Genomic DNA, 15,073 nt, shown 5'->3' with positions numbered 1-15,073 from the left:
CATTTCAGCAGCGGGTCCCTTGGTCCCTCTCAGAGTGAAAGACCCGCTGCTGAATTGCCGCCGAAGAATGAAGCGGCTCGGTAGAGCTGCTGCCGAAGTGCTGCCAATTGCGGATGTATTTATTAATTTATTTTGCTTCGCTGCTTGGGGCGGCAAAAAAGCTGGAGCCAGCCCTGGCGGCTGGCACCACATCCCTGCGGACCCTGGAGGAGGAGGAGGCGGAGGCAGAGGGTTCCATGCGCTGCCCTCTCCTGCAGGGCCCCCCCACCCCCCTTCAGCTCCCATTGGCCAAGAACGGGAAACCACGGCCCATGGGAGCTTCGGGGGAGATACCCGCAGGTGAGGACAGGGCATGGAGCCCACTGCCCCCCCTCCCCTGGGGGCTGCAGGGTCGTAGGGCCAGCTACTTCCAGGAACAGCGTGGGGCCAGGACAGGCAGGGAGCCTGTCTTAGCCCTGCTGCGCGCTGCTACCACCTCGGAGCCGCTCCTGGTAAGTGGCACCAGGCCGGAGCCTGTACCCTGAGCCCCTGTTGCACCCTGCGCCCAAACCCCTGACCTGAACCCGCTGCCACACCCCCTTCTGCACCCCAACCCCTTGCCCTTAGCCCCTTCCTGCACACAGCGCCCCACCCCACACCCTAACCCTGGCTCAGCCCTACATTCATGGTCCTGCATGCAATTTCCCCACCTAGATGTGGCTCTTGGGCCAAAAAGTTTGCCCACCCTGGTCTAGAAAATACTTTGTCCTTCCTCAGTGCAGGGGACTAGACTCGATGACCCATCAAGGTCCCTTCCAGTCCTACATTGCTATGATTCTGTGATCATAATGTGTGTGTCCTCTTTTGATTCCTGCAAACAGGGCTTAGATCTTGTATTTTCCTTTTGTTTATAGCCTTTTCTCGTCAGATAATTATTTCATGCTATGAAGAATCTATGTAGCCTTTCTTTGTATTTTATAGATACTCATTTTGTAATTTAGGTGATTTAATACCATGTGCATATTACCCCATGTACAGGCTTATCAAGACTTTGTATAGAGGTACCCATATCTCATAACATTTGAGACTAACATTGGGGATTGGTCCTGCTTTGAGCAGGGGGTTGGATTAGATGACCTCCAGAGGTCCCTTCCAACCCTGATGTTCTATTATTCTAACACCCTGGGTTTTGTAAGCTGGCATCATACTGACTTTTATGACTGCAGGTGTCCACACTGATGCTAGTCTCCTGATATTATTTACTACCATCCCAGTGAAATATATTTATTTATGGGGCACGAGGGAAAATTAAATATAGAGTTGAAAATAGGTTTCTGGGGTAACGTTTGAGAAGACTGGGAGGCTAGTTTTTATTACTGTAACGAGAAGTCCATAGTGAAAAATGTTTTTGAGTACTTCAAACATACTTTACTGGCTAGAGCTGATACTAATAAACAGTTAATCTATGCTCAGACACATTACTGCTTTATTAAGCTACAATGAATTTACATTTGTCCTTTGCATGTAAAACCACCAAGACATACAGTATTGTCTTCATCAATATTATATCACCTTGTGAGTAAAATTGATTTTAAATTGATATAGTCAAATACCTGTTTTTTTTCTAATTGAGATGTATGCGTTTTAGGCCATTATAAACACTTAAAATTATTTTTTTTAGAAATTGCTCTTTTCCTTTTCAAGTTTTTAAAGGAACTTACACACTCTTTCCCTAGCTTTCTGTGATAGGTTATACTGACAAACAGCATATCTTGTTAAAGAAGATCATTGAAAAAATGACCACCTTTGAGATTGATGAGAAAAGATTTGAAATTATCAAGGAAGCGGTAAGCTGTATGGAATTTTAATGTGATTGGGATAATTTAAAACAGAATACATTGACTATGAGCGAAATGTGAGCATTTTCATGGCATTTGAGAGCTAAATCTGCCCAAAAGTATAGGGTGAAATCCTAGCCCACTAAAGTTGATGGGAGCTGTTCTATTGGCTTCAGTTTTGGGTGAACTTCTAGCCAAGTATTTAAATGACAGTTGTACAACTTCAAAAGTATTGGCCCTACAGTCTTTATTCAGACAAAATGTGTGGTGAACTTTTTCTAACTGCTGGATTGTGCCTTTCATTTATAAAAAGAGTAGAACAGTGGTTCTCAAACTTTTCCCATACTCCGATCTCATTTACAACAAGAAAAAGATTTAGGATTTCAGTCTGATCTAGCCATAAAGAAACAGGATAGATAGGAGGGATGGTTGTGACCCCTCTACACCCCGGGGATCATAACCCATTTCACGGTGTGGGATATGCAGTACATGGATATGCAGAATTCTGGAAGTGAAAACTGGCACAAAATTCAGTGATCCATATTCATATACTGCATTTTACAAATGGTTTTTTAAAAACTTTTGAAATAGGTTACAACTTTTTTGTTACTTCTGTTAGTCCAATCTAGAAATGTAGTTGTTTACATTGGAGTTGTCTACATAAGAAGAAAGCATTATGTAATGTAATAGGAAACTTTTAATTTTAATATTCAAGTTGGTGAACGTCATATATAAGGAAGATTTAGTCTAATATCAGGGTCTGTATATCTGTGGCACGTTGAATTTCATTACTGTGGTAAACGGACATACATGGCAGCATAAAACAGACACAAATTAAATTTAAAACTAAGAAAACCCCAAAGAAATTTCTAAATATATCTACACGTTATCTATAATAAATACTCCTTGGGGATTTTCCTTTATTATAAGATATTTTCTCATTTACGTCTCTAGAACTCAGGGGAGTTTTAGCTCAGAATTTATTTTTCATTATTTTGCATATTTTGTGATTACGTACAATTTTTATTGTATGTATATCCATGTGTGTAACAATATAAAGGAAAAACCAAAAAAATCAAAATCTAACAAGGGAAAGTTACATTTTCTTCTCCCACAAGCTCATCCATGTTAAGAAAGGGTCAGCTCCTTTTTTCTTATGAAGCAGGTGAAAGAAGGAAGGCAGTCTCCACCAACTTTTTCCTGTTTGTCCCAGAAACACAGAAGGAAAGACAGGATGCAAGGTGCCATCAGCCCTCCAAAGCAGGTTCCAGTCCCCACCCTCCCCTTGTATGAAGGTGAAGGGGCTGTACTGCAGCAGACACTTGGAGGCCTAATCTTGTTCCTCCTTTTCTTTAGAGGATGCCTTCCCTAAATCCAATTCCAGTTTTACACAGAACTGGACCCTTATGGAATGAATAGCTGCACTGGACACCTGGCACCTGCTAAGTTGTGACACCTTGAACCTTACCTCCTGATTTACTCTGCAGGTCCCTGAGCTGCCATGGGGAAGGAAGAAAAACCACACACGCACTCCCTCTCACTGCCAGATTGGCCATGGTGGGGTGTAAGTCATTCCCAGTCACAAATGACGCAATTAGTACAATGCCCATAACAGAGAAAAATATCCAGTCCTAAATTAATCTTGGGTTAGGAGGGGGCTCAGCTGGAGGGAGTAGGGTTTATATACTCTCTCCCCATGTGCAGGGGGCCAGTGGCTTACCTAAGTCCTACTGACCTGCCTGCACACATAGGTTATGCCTTCCACCCCATGGCTACCCTTTCCCAATTCCCAAGTGGGAGGGGACTTTAAAGGAGACACTCAAAGTGAGCTGTAGCTCACGAAAGCTCATGCCGAAATAAATTTGTTAGTCTCTAAGGTACCATAAGTACACCTGTTCTCTTTTTTTCTCTCAGTCCAGACAATGCCCTCTCACCTTATGATCTCAGGGATTGCATTTCCCATGTACTCACTGGCCTCTGAAAAACAGCCGGCTTTCTCTTGTGAAATTGAGGGTGTGCTTACCTGTAGCTATATGGGGACCCAGTAGATCCCATGTTGCCAAGGACCGTTAGCTTGTTCTTTTTATTCTTTCTGTTTGAGGAGATGGCTGTGTTTATTTTGCCTGGATGCAAACTGAGCAAAAGAAGAGTTGTCACAGCCAAACTCACAAGGATAGATTCTTTTGTTGTTCCTCTTGTATGTAGGTGCCCCTGTCTCTGTCTGACCGTGTGAGACTAGGGCACTGGACAATTAGTTATAGTTTGCAGCTCGTAATGAATTTGGTAATAGTTGCCACAGAATATATAGGCCTTGACTAGAATGATTAAAAATATTGGTTCGGAGTTATGTGTCATAATGAATTAATGGAAGAATGCACTCTGAGAATAAATGTGTTTGTCAAAACTGAAACTAGCTTAGTTCCTAGCTTCATCATCATGTAAGCAAAGCTGCATCATTGTGAGCATAGTTCAATCCAATTACCGTATTATGCTACTCAAGAAAGCACAAGTGTAGAACAGTTGCTGGCATCTGGAATGTGGGGTTTTGGATTGTATACAAAGCCAAGTAATTCAGGGTGATGTTGCTGTTATATTCAGAAGTTAAGTTTTGTAATTATTGAATGTCCTATTTTAACCTTGTTAGTACATGCGATCACTTAACAACTTTCGAGCTGAACAGCCTCACCAGCACGTTGTGTATTACCTCCAACTGTTGATGACCGAAGTTGCTTGGACCAAAGATGAGTTAAAAGAAGCTCTGGATGGTGAGTTCCTGCCAATTTTTAGCAGTTTGTTTTACCGAATTCACTATTTTGGCCTGTTTTGACTTTTGTCATGTTTAGAATCCTGAGCTTTGTATTGTTTCAGTAGAGCTAAGAGTTTCCATTTTTGAATGGGGACATAGTCTGTCGTCCTCACAAGTAATTACTTAATCAACATTAATGGAGCAACATATTTTGAACTCTGAACAATATTTTGCAATATTTGTACAGCAGTTGCCTCACAGTATTTTTAAAGTTTTAGGAAAAAACTATTAATGCTTTTTAGTTATTAGATTTCAGTTTGGGAATTAAGATTTTTTTTTTAAATTATGTATTAATTTTTTGATGACTGCTGTCTCAAAAATATCTGGAAAAAAGCCTGCAAACTTTTCATACAAATAGTCCTTAATGAAGAACAGATCCCTCACTATAGTCACTGGGAGGGTAATTTAAAATATAAAAGTTACCAACAAGTTCAAAATAATCTGAGGATGTATCTATAATTTTAGCAGAGGCTAGTGAACTTTACATGTAGTACCCCACTCTGGCCTGACATGAGAAGGGGCTGCTGTTGGAGCAACCTCCAGAAGGAAGATGGTGAATATCTCCTTGGACCACCCCGAACAAATCTTCAAAAGATGTAAATTAGGGCCAAATCTAGCGTGCCTTTCTCATGCAAGTTTTGACTTTGTTAGCACTGCTCATATTAGTGAAGTGGGCAGGATTTGGCCCTATATTTCTATCTTTTTGTAGCTGCTTCCCATGTTCTAATTTTCAGACATCTTATCATCCTATGAAACCAGCCTTACCAAATACTGCTTTCAGCTGAATGCCATCATGAGCAAAGACGTAAACTTGCCATTTCCTCATCCTGTTTCTCTCGGTGAGGTATTTATAAAGAAGTGAGTGTGCACATCTTGTACACTTGCTACTGAGGCAGGCTTAAAATATATTGAGCACTGTATACCCTTCAATTATTACAAGAAAAAGCTTTTACCAGAAAAATATCAGCAACAAAATTTAAAAACAAATTGTATAAATCTTTCCCAACAGGAACCCTTGGGAATACCTCTGTGGTTGTACAGTGCACAATGAGGCCCTGATTCTGATTGAGACTTCTGGGTAGTGCTGCAGGATAGTTATTTAATCATTCTTGGTTGATGTATTCGACTCTAAAAGATGCCAATGAAATATCGTTTTAGAGGGAAAGAAAAATCCAATATGGTCAGACTGACTATACTGTATATTGTTGCATCCCACTATTTAAGGCTCTGATCCTGAAAGCTGCTCCATGCAGGCAGTCCTCTGTACATGCTATAGGGGGTTTTAGGGTTGCCACTTTTGGTTGGACTTACTCCTGCAGGTTTCATCACATGACATAATCTTTAATTAAAGATTAATCTTTAGTTCTTTAAAAGCAGCAAAGAATCCTGTGGCACCTTATAGACTAACAGGCGTTTTGGAGCATGAGTTTTCGTGGGTGAATACCCACTTCTTCAGATGCATGTGGTGGAAATATCCAGGGGCAGGTATATATATGCTAGCAAGCAAGCTAGAGATAAGGAGGTCAGTTCAATCAGGGAGGATGAGGCCCTGTTCTAGTAGTTGAGGTGTGAAAACCAAGAGAGGAGAAACTGGTTGTGTAGTTGGCAAGCCATTCATAGTCTTTGTTCAGTCCTGAGCTGATGGTGTCAAATTTGCAGATGAACTGAAGCTCAGCAGTTTCTCTTTGAAGTCTGGTCCTGAAGGACTCCACTGGCCATCACATACAGCCCCCAGCTAAAACCCCTCCAACGCATCATCAAGGATCTACAACCCATCCTGGACAATGATCCCACACTTTCACGGGCCTTGGGTGGCAGGCCAGTCCTTTCCCACAGACAACCTGCCAACCTGAAACATATTCTCACCAGTAACTGCACACCGCACCATAATAACTCTAGCTCAGGAACCAATCCATGCAACAAACCTCGATGCCAACTCTGCCCACATATCTATACCAGCGACACCATCACAAGACCTAACCAGATCAGCCACACCATCACTGGTTCATTCACCTGCACATCCACCAATGTAATATACGCCATCATATGCCAGCAATGCCCCTCTGCTATGTACATCGACCAAACTGGACAGTCTTTACGGAGAAGGATAAATGGACACAAATCAGACATTAGGAATGGCAATATACAAAAACCTGTAGGACAGCACTTCAACCTCCCTGGCCACACTATAGCAGACCTTAAGGTGGCCATCCTGCAGCAAAAAAACTTCAGGACCAGACTTTCATGTGATTGATTTAACTGTCTGTCTATCTATTCTAGATGTCACTCTTCCCCGCCTCAAGGCCTTTATATCTCAGCTGTTGTCACGGTTACACATCGAGGCTCTTCTCCATGGCAATATAACAAAACAGGTCTGATATTTTCTTTAATAGAAATAGTTTGTATTAAAAACAGGATTTAAAAGCAAGGGTTTATTTAATTGTCCCAAATTTTAAAACAATTTTTGCCAGATATGATTTCATAGTCTTCACTTAATTTTTTGCTGTTTTACAACCAGTATATCATGATGACGCTTTTTCTGCTGTCTGTCAGGCTCAATGTCCCTTTGAATGTTGGTATTTTAGATTTACTGTAATAGAAAACAGTTTATGATCTAAATATTTTAAAGTCTGCATTGCATGTTATTATAATAAGTAATTAGACTGCAAAAGTAACTGTGTGCTACAGCTCCTTGTTTTCCATTTACAAGCTTCAAACATATGACTCATCTGACTAGCAAAGGTTAAAAAAAATCAGAATCCTTCAAAGTGAAGCATTAAGTACAAGGCTAAGGTGTGGGTCCATAAATCAGACTTCTAGTTACTTTTCCTTGTGAAAGTAAAAGGGCACTGTTAATAAGAGGCAGTCTCTAAGGTGCCACAAATACTCCTGTTCTTTTTGCGGATACAGACTAACACGGCTGCTACTCTGAAGACTATTTAATGTGTCCTTCATTAAAACTGTAATGAATTGCACTTCTGTCATGATACTATTGGGAATGCTGGTATATCAGTCCATGGGAATAGATGTAGCCATGTTAACATTTTAACTCTCTCACAAAGGAATTGTCACATGCAGTATTTGTAAATGCACTCAGATCTTTGGATAAATGTGATACAGATGTGCTTCTATACTAGTTTAGTGAAAGTACACTAGCACTAGACTATCTTATCTTAAAACACTGCAGATCAGTGGAGAGGGAAGTGGCCAGCAGCAGTGAGGGAAAGAGCCAGAAGGATAGGATATACAAAGTTCGAGCTTTAAATAAGAGTTCCAGGAAAGTTGTTTTTAATTTCTTTTACATTTTTTGTATGGAAATGTAAACTAAAGAATAATCCCATCTTTCTCCCTAATCCCCTCTACATGTGGACAAGATGTGACTAAATTCCTCTGTAAAGCACCACAGAATTACTCAGGACTGAGCCTTGTATTGTGCTGATATGTATTATGTGATCCAATCATGAAAAAGATGTTTTCTGTAAGCAGTTGTGTGGGTGGCTTTTGGAGGGATAAAAATATACATCACTGCATATGGTGCATCTATGTATTTGGAGACCATGGTCATCAGAAATGAACTGCAAGCTTCTTTTGAGCTCCTTGCAATTGACTTGTCTGCTTAGATTTCTGTTTTGACGTTTGTATTTTGCCACAATAGGGTGTTGTGTTGATTTCTGCTTAATAGTAGGCTAATGGTGCTCACAGTGACACCGTGTTATAAATATTCTATGGTAATTTGTTGTTTTCTAGAGTAGAATACATATTTTGGCTTTGCCATGAAAGTTCCTATTTTTCCCTCATCCCTTTTTTTTCCTTTTAGTTTCCTTCATAAATTTAGAGATCTTTTGCAGATTTTCTGCAAGAAATCATTTTTGTGTTGTGAGTTTACATGGCAGAACAGAGTAAGAGGTTTGGGTTTCTGCATAGAATTTTGAAACAGATTTTATAAGAAGTTGCTATACTTGTCGACATATAAGCCATGGCACTTAGCAATCAAGCCGTTTGAAGTTACACGTCTCAGACTTTTAAAAAATGTTGGCATACATATTGTTCTCACACACCCCATCCCCCACCCCCACCATATCATCACGGTCAAGTTTTAAAGACTTTTTTAATTAAAGTGTAGTTTTCAATGTAATTTACTGAAATCCTTGCTTTTTTTTAAAAGATCAACTTTTCATAAAACCCCACGAACTTCAAATATCCTATGTATTTGATGCTGTTCAGGTTGAAACTGTAGATTTACTGAAAATGTCTATAACTTTCGTACTGCTTAGGAATAAACACTCTATTGTGTATTTATAAAAAGCTAGTCTAGTAGGGGTATGTCCACACTACCCGCTGGATTGGCGGGTAGCAATTGATCTATCGGGGATCGATTTATCACGTCTCATCTAGACACGATAAATTGATCTCCGAATGCACTCCTGTCAACTCCGGAACTCCACCAGGGCGAGAGGCGGAAGCGGAGTCAACGGGGGAGCCGCAGCCGTGAGGGTGGGAGGTAAGTCAAAATAAGATATGTTGATTTCAGCTAGGCTATTCCCGTAGCTGAAGTTGCATATCTTACATCAACACCCCCCACCAGTGTAGACCAGGGTCTCATGGAAAGTCGATTAGGTAGTTTTATAAATTTTACTCTCTGTCTTTAGAACAATGTTGCATCCAAATTACATTACTTCAGCATTTCCTGCCATGTTAATTGCCATGTATTGATGTTTGTATGTTGTATACTTCAATGTATTTTAAAAAAAATATGATAAGGTTTCTGAAAGAATAAATGAAGTTTATAGATTTCAATTAAAAATGATAACAGCTGCTCTGCTACCGTGTCACATACCTGTACATACAAGGTCTTCTCTCTCTCTCTTCTTTTTTTTTTTTTTTGACTTCTTAATTGTGTGTGCTCTGTTTGTGGGCACAAAGGCACGAACTCCGCAAGGTCTTTAAGCATGTGAGTCATCCCATTCCTATACAGTAAACTACACGCTTTAAATTCCATTGACTTTAGTGGCACTGAAGCTTGTGCTTAAGTACTTTGGCAAATAGGGGCAGGATGACTCACATGTTTAAATGATTTGTTGAATTGGAGTCTAAAAACTGCTTCCTGCAGCATCTCCGTATGCCAACGTAACCTGCCAGACTAGGAGAAGAAAATTTTAGTTGACTTTTCCCAGGGAAAAGAAAATATGGTGGTCCTAATTTTTTTTTACTCAAGATGGTCTAGTTTACTTGAAACTTGTGTTCTCTCTCCCTAAAGGAAATATTTAGGTTCTTCTTTGAGTGCTTGCTCATATCCATTCCAGTTAGGTGCGCGCGCACCACGTGCACGTTCGTCGGAAAATTTTTACTCCGACAGAGGGGAAGGAGGGTGGGTTTGGAATGGATATGAGCAACACATCTCGAAGAAGAACAGTTACAAAGGTGAGTAACGGTCTTTTCTTCTTCGAGTGCTTGCTCATATCTATTCCAGTTAGGTGATTCCCAAGCCTTATGTAGGCAGTGGGGTCGGAGTGAAATGTGGCAGAATGTAAACTGCTGAGCCAGAGGCTGCAGCATCTCTTGACTGTTGAACCAGAGCATAATGCGAAGCAAGGGTATGGACCGAGGACCATGGAGCTGCGCGATAGATCTCATGGGTAGGTACACGAGCCAGCAAGGCGGCAGATGAAGCCTGAGCCCTGGTAGAATGCACGGTGATGTGGCTTGGGGAAATGTGAGCCAAATCATAACAAGTGCGGGTGCACGTCATCACCCAAGATGAGATCCTCTGAGAGGAAACAGGTAGGCCTTTCCTTCGGTCTGCTACTGCAACCGAGAGTTGGGGCGTTTTACAAAATGGTTTTGTCCGCTCAATATAAATGCGAGCGCTCTACAGACGTCCAGGGAGTGCAATTGTTGTCCCCATTGCGTTGAGTGTGGTTAACATGAAAGGCCGAAACCACCTTAGGGAGGAAAGCTGGGTGTGGTCGTAACTACACCTTGTCTTTGTGAACATAGTGTACGGCAGAACCACCGTAAGAGCCCTGAGCTTGGAGACTCATCTGGCCGATGTAATGGCTATGGAGAAAGCTGTCTTCCAAGACAGGTATAGCAGCGAGCAGGTTGCTAACGGCTCGAATGGGAGAGACATAAGTCTGGTTAAAACCAGGTTGAGGTCCCAGGTTGGGGCGGGGCAGTGTACTTGAGGGTGTAAGTGCTCCAAGCCCTTGAGGAACCTCGAAACCATAGAGTGCGAGAACACGGAACGATCACCTTAGCCTGGGTGGAAGGTAGAGATGGCTGCCAAGTGTACCCTCAGCGATGACACCACTAGGCCCTGCTGTTGTAGGCCAGAGGGCAGTCCAAAATAGAGGGGATGGAGACCTCAGTAGGAGTAAGATCAAGCATTTCGCACTTGTAGGAGAAACGCTACCACTCGGCCAGGTACGGTGACCAGGTGGAAGGCTTCCTGCTACCCCAGTTTAGTCACGCAGCAGCCACACCGTGAGGTGAAGAGACTGCAGGTCCTCGTGGCGAAGCCTGCCGTGGTCCTGAGTTATGAGGTCTGGGTGGAGTGGCAGGGTAATTGGGTTGGCTATTGACAGGTCGAGCAACGTGGTGAATCAGTGCTGCCTGGACTACGCTGGAGTGATCATGATGATGCACGCCCTGCCCCTGCAAAGTTTGAGCAGGACCCAATGAGCCAGGGTGAATGGTGGGAAGGCATAAAAGAGTTGGCCCTTCCACGGCATGAGGAAAGCGTCCGAGATCGATCCCGGGGAGAGACCTTGGACGGAGCAGAACCTCGGACATTTCCTGTTCTTGCGGTAAGCGAACAGGTCTATGTGGGGAAAAATCCCCACTTTTGGCAACAGAATGCATCACATCAGGGCAGAGCGACCACTCGTGAGACAGGAAAGACCTGCTGAGCCGAAGCGCCAAGGCATTCCGAGCGCCTGGGAGAAAAGATGCTACCAGATTTATCAAGTGGGCTATGCAAAAGTCCCAGAGATGGATGGCCTCCTGACAAAAGAAGGAGGACCATGTCCCTCCTTGGTTGTTTATGTAGCACATGGCCGTTGTGTTGGCTGTAAACACTGAGACACCACGGCCTCGCAGCTGCTACTGGAATCCCTGGCACATCAGGCGGACTGCTCTCATCTTTGGACATTGATGTGGAACTCCAGCTCCTGAGAAGACCAAAGGCCTTAAGCTCGAATGTGACCGAGGTGAGCACCCGAGCCGAGAGATGAAGCGTCCGTCGTCTGGGACAGTGAGGGCTGGGGCGGATGGAACGGCATCCCTGTCCACACCAGGGAGGGAGTTAGCCACCATTCTAGGGGAGCCTAGGGTGCTCGAGGGAATGGTGACTATCGTGACCATTGGGTCCCTGTCCGGGCGGTATGCCGATTTGAGCCAAACTTGGAGAGGACAGAGGCGGAGCTTGGCGTGTTTGATTACAAACTTGCAGGCAGCCATGGGACCCAGGAGAGCAAGAAAAGCGTGAGCCGAGGTCGTTAAGAAAGTCTGCAGACCTCGGATGATTGTTGCCATCGCCTGAAACCGCGGCTGTGGTAAGCAGGCTCCGGCTAGGTCGGAGTCCAGGATAGCTCCTAGGAAGTCTAACCTCTGCGTGGGAACCAGAATGGATGTTTCTATGGTGATCATCAGGCCTAGACGTGTGAATAGGTCCCTGACGATGCCCACATGCTGAGTGACTTGTGTCTCGGAGTCTCCTCAGATAAGCCAATCGTCCAGATACAGAAAATGCATATCCGACGTCGGCAGAGGTGGGTGACGACTATGGCCATACACTTGGTTAATACCCGTGGGGCTGTAGAAAGGCCAAACAGCAGGACCGTAAACTGGAAGTACTGACCGTTGGCTAGAAGCGGAGGTATCTCCTGTGCGGAGGGAAGATGGCGATGTGAAAGTACGCATCCTTTATATCGAGGGTGGCATGCCAGTCTCCAGGATCCAAAGATGGGATAATGGTTCCCAGGGATATCATGCGGAACTTCAACCTATCATAAACTGGTTGAGTCTTCGCAGGTCTAGGATAGGTCTGAGACCTCCGTACGAGTTGGGGATTAGGGATTAACGGGAGTAAAACCCCTTTCCCCTTTCGTCCATCGGCGTCTGCACCTCTTGTAAGAGGAATTGCTCTTGAGAGGGGTCCCTGAAGAGGGACAGGGCTGGAACAAATTAAAGGTGGTACCCACACTCCACCATGTGTAGGAGCCAGCGATCTGAAGTTAACTGGGACCACGCCAAGAGGAAGTAGGAGTGGGATCCCGCCGCTCTCGGGCGCACCTTTGAAAGTTCATCTTTGGTCCCAGTGGTGATTGCGGGGGACTTCGATCTTGGCCCTCTAGGGGTCCTGACGGTCGTCTGCGACCACTTCGGCCACGCCGTCTGCCAAAGTCCTGTCTGTGGCTAGGCACAGAATACGGCGGTGTGGCTGGGGACGGAAAGGTCTGCGTTAGGTCGTCGGCGTATGCACACTGAGAGAGCGCATTAGGACCCTGCTGTTCTCCAGGCTTTGCAGCCTGGGGTTGTCTTCGCCGCGAAGAGGCCTTTACCATCAAATGGTAAGTTGTGAATGGTATACCTCTGCTCTGGCCGGAGGTTTGAAACCTGAAGCCATGAGATGCTCCTCATGGTAACACCCGATGTCAAAGCCCTGGCTGCTGAGTCTGCTGCATCCAACAAGGCCTGAAGGGAAGCTCTGGCCACCCTTTTTCCTTCCTCCAAAAGAGCAGTGAACTCTTGGCGGGAGTTTTGAGGGAGAAGCTCCATAAACTTATCCACCATCACCCAGGTGATATGGGCTAAGCAAGCCTTGTTGATTTGCCACGCAGAGCTATAAGACCTCTACAGAGTACTCCATGCAGCTGAGTAGGGTCATCCGCCTAGCCTCCTTTGATTTCGGGGCTGGCGCCTGTTGGCCATGCCGTTCCCTTTCCTTAACGAACTGAACGACTAGTGAGCAGGGAGGAGGACCCATAGACTCACAGACTCTAGGACTGGAAGAGACCTCGAGAGGTCATCGAGTCCAGTCCCCTGCCCTCATGGCAGGACCAAATACTGTCTAGACCATCCCTAATAGACATTTATCTAACCTACTCTTAAATATCTCCAGAGATGGAGATTCCACAACTTCCCTAGGCAATCTATTCCAATGTTTAACTACCCTGACAGTTAGGAACTTTTTCCTAATGTCCAACCTAAATCTCCCTTGCTGCAGTTTAAGCCCATTGCTTCTTGTTCTATCATTGGAGGTTAAGGTGAACAAGTTTTCTCCCTCCTCCTCATGACACCCTTTTAGATACCTGAAAACTGCTATCATGTCCCCTCTCAGTCTTCTCTTTTCCAAACAAAACAAACCCAATTCCTTCAGCCTTCATTCATAGGTCATGTTCTCAAGACCTTTAATCATTCTTGTTGCTCTTCTCTGGACCCTCTCCAATTTCTCCACATCTTTCTTGAAATGCGGTGCCCAGAACTGGACACAATACTCCAGTTGAGGCCTAACCAGCACAGAGTAAATCGGAAGAATGACTTCTCGTGTCTTGTTTACAACACACCTGTTAATGCATCCCAGAATCACGTTTGCTTTTTTTGCAACAGTATCACACTGTCGACTCGTATTAAGCTTGTGGTCTACTATGACCCCTAGATTTCTTTCTGCCATACTCCTTCCTAGACAGTCTCTTCCCATTCTGTATGTGTGAAACTGATTATCCCTTCCTAAGTGGAGCACTTTGCATTTATCTTTATTGAACTTCATCCGGTTTACCTCAGACCATTTCTCCAATTTGTCCAGATCATTTTGAATTTTGACCCTGTCCTCCAAAGCAGTTGCAATCCCTCCCAGTTTGGTATCGTCCGCAAACTTAATAAGCGTACTTTCTATTCCAACATCTAAATCGTTGATGAAGATATTGAACAGAGCCGGTCCCAAAACCGACCCCTGCGGAACCCCACTTGTTATACCTTTCCAGCAGGATTGGGAGCCATTAATAACTACTCTCTGAGTACGGTTATCCAGCCAGTTATGCACCCACCTTATAGTAGCCCCATCTAAATTGCACTTTCCTAATTTATCTATAAGAATCTCATGCGAGACCGTATCAAATGCCTTACTAAAGTCTAGATATATCACATCCACCGCTTCTCCCTTATCCACAAGGCTCGTTATCCTATCAAAGAATGCTATCAGATTAGTTTGACTCGATTTGTTCTTTACAAATCCATGCTGGCTATTCCCTATCACGGTACCACCTTCCAAGTGTTTGCGGATGATTTCTTTAATTACCTGCTCCATTATCTTCCCTGGCACAGAAGTTAAATTAACTGGTCTGTAGTTTCCTGGGTTGTTTTTATTTCCCTTTTTATAGATGGGCACTATATTTGCCGTTTTCCAGTCTTCTGGAATCTCCCCCGTCTCCCATGATTTCCCAAAGATAAT

General features: G+C 43.8%; 1 pseudogene; it reads left to right on the top strand.

Annotated features, from left to right (window-relative positions):
• The window catches only part of LOC127042115 (insulin-degrading enzyme-like), a 48,600-nt pseudogene that overhangs the window by 14,507 nt on the left and 19,020 nt on the right, over positions 1–15,073 (top strand).

The sequence above is a fragment of the Gopherus flavomarginatus genome, unplaced genomic scaffold (genome assembly GCF_025201925.1).
Source record: "Gopherus flavomarginatus isolate rGopFla2 unplaced genomic scaffold, rGopFla2.mat.asm mat_scaffold_267_arrow_ctg1, whole genome shotgun sequence".
Classification (NCBI taxonomy): domain Eukaryota; kingdom Metazoa; phylum Chordata; order Testudines; family Testudinidae; genus Gopherus; species Gopherus flavomarginatus.
The sequence above is the reverse complement of the archived record's forward strand: the minus strand, read 5'-3'. Positions and strand labels throughout refer to the sequence as shown.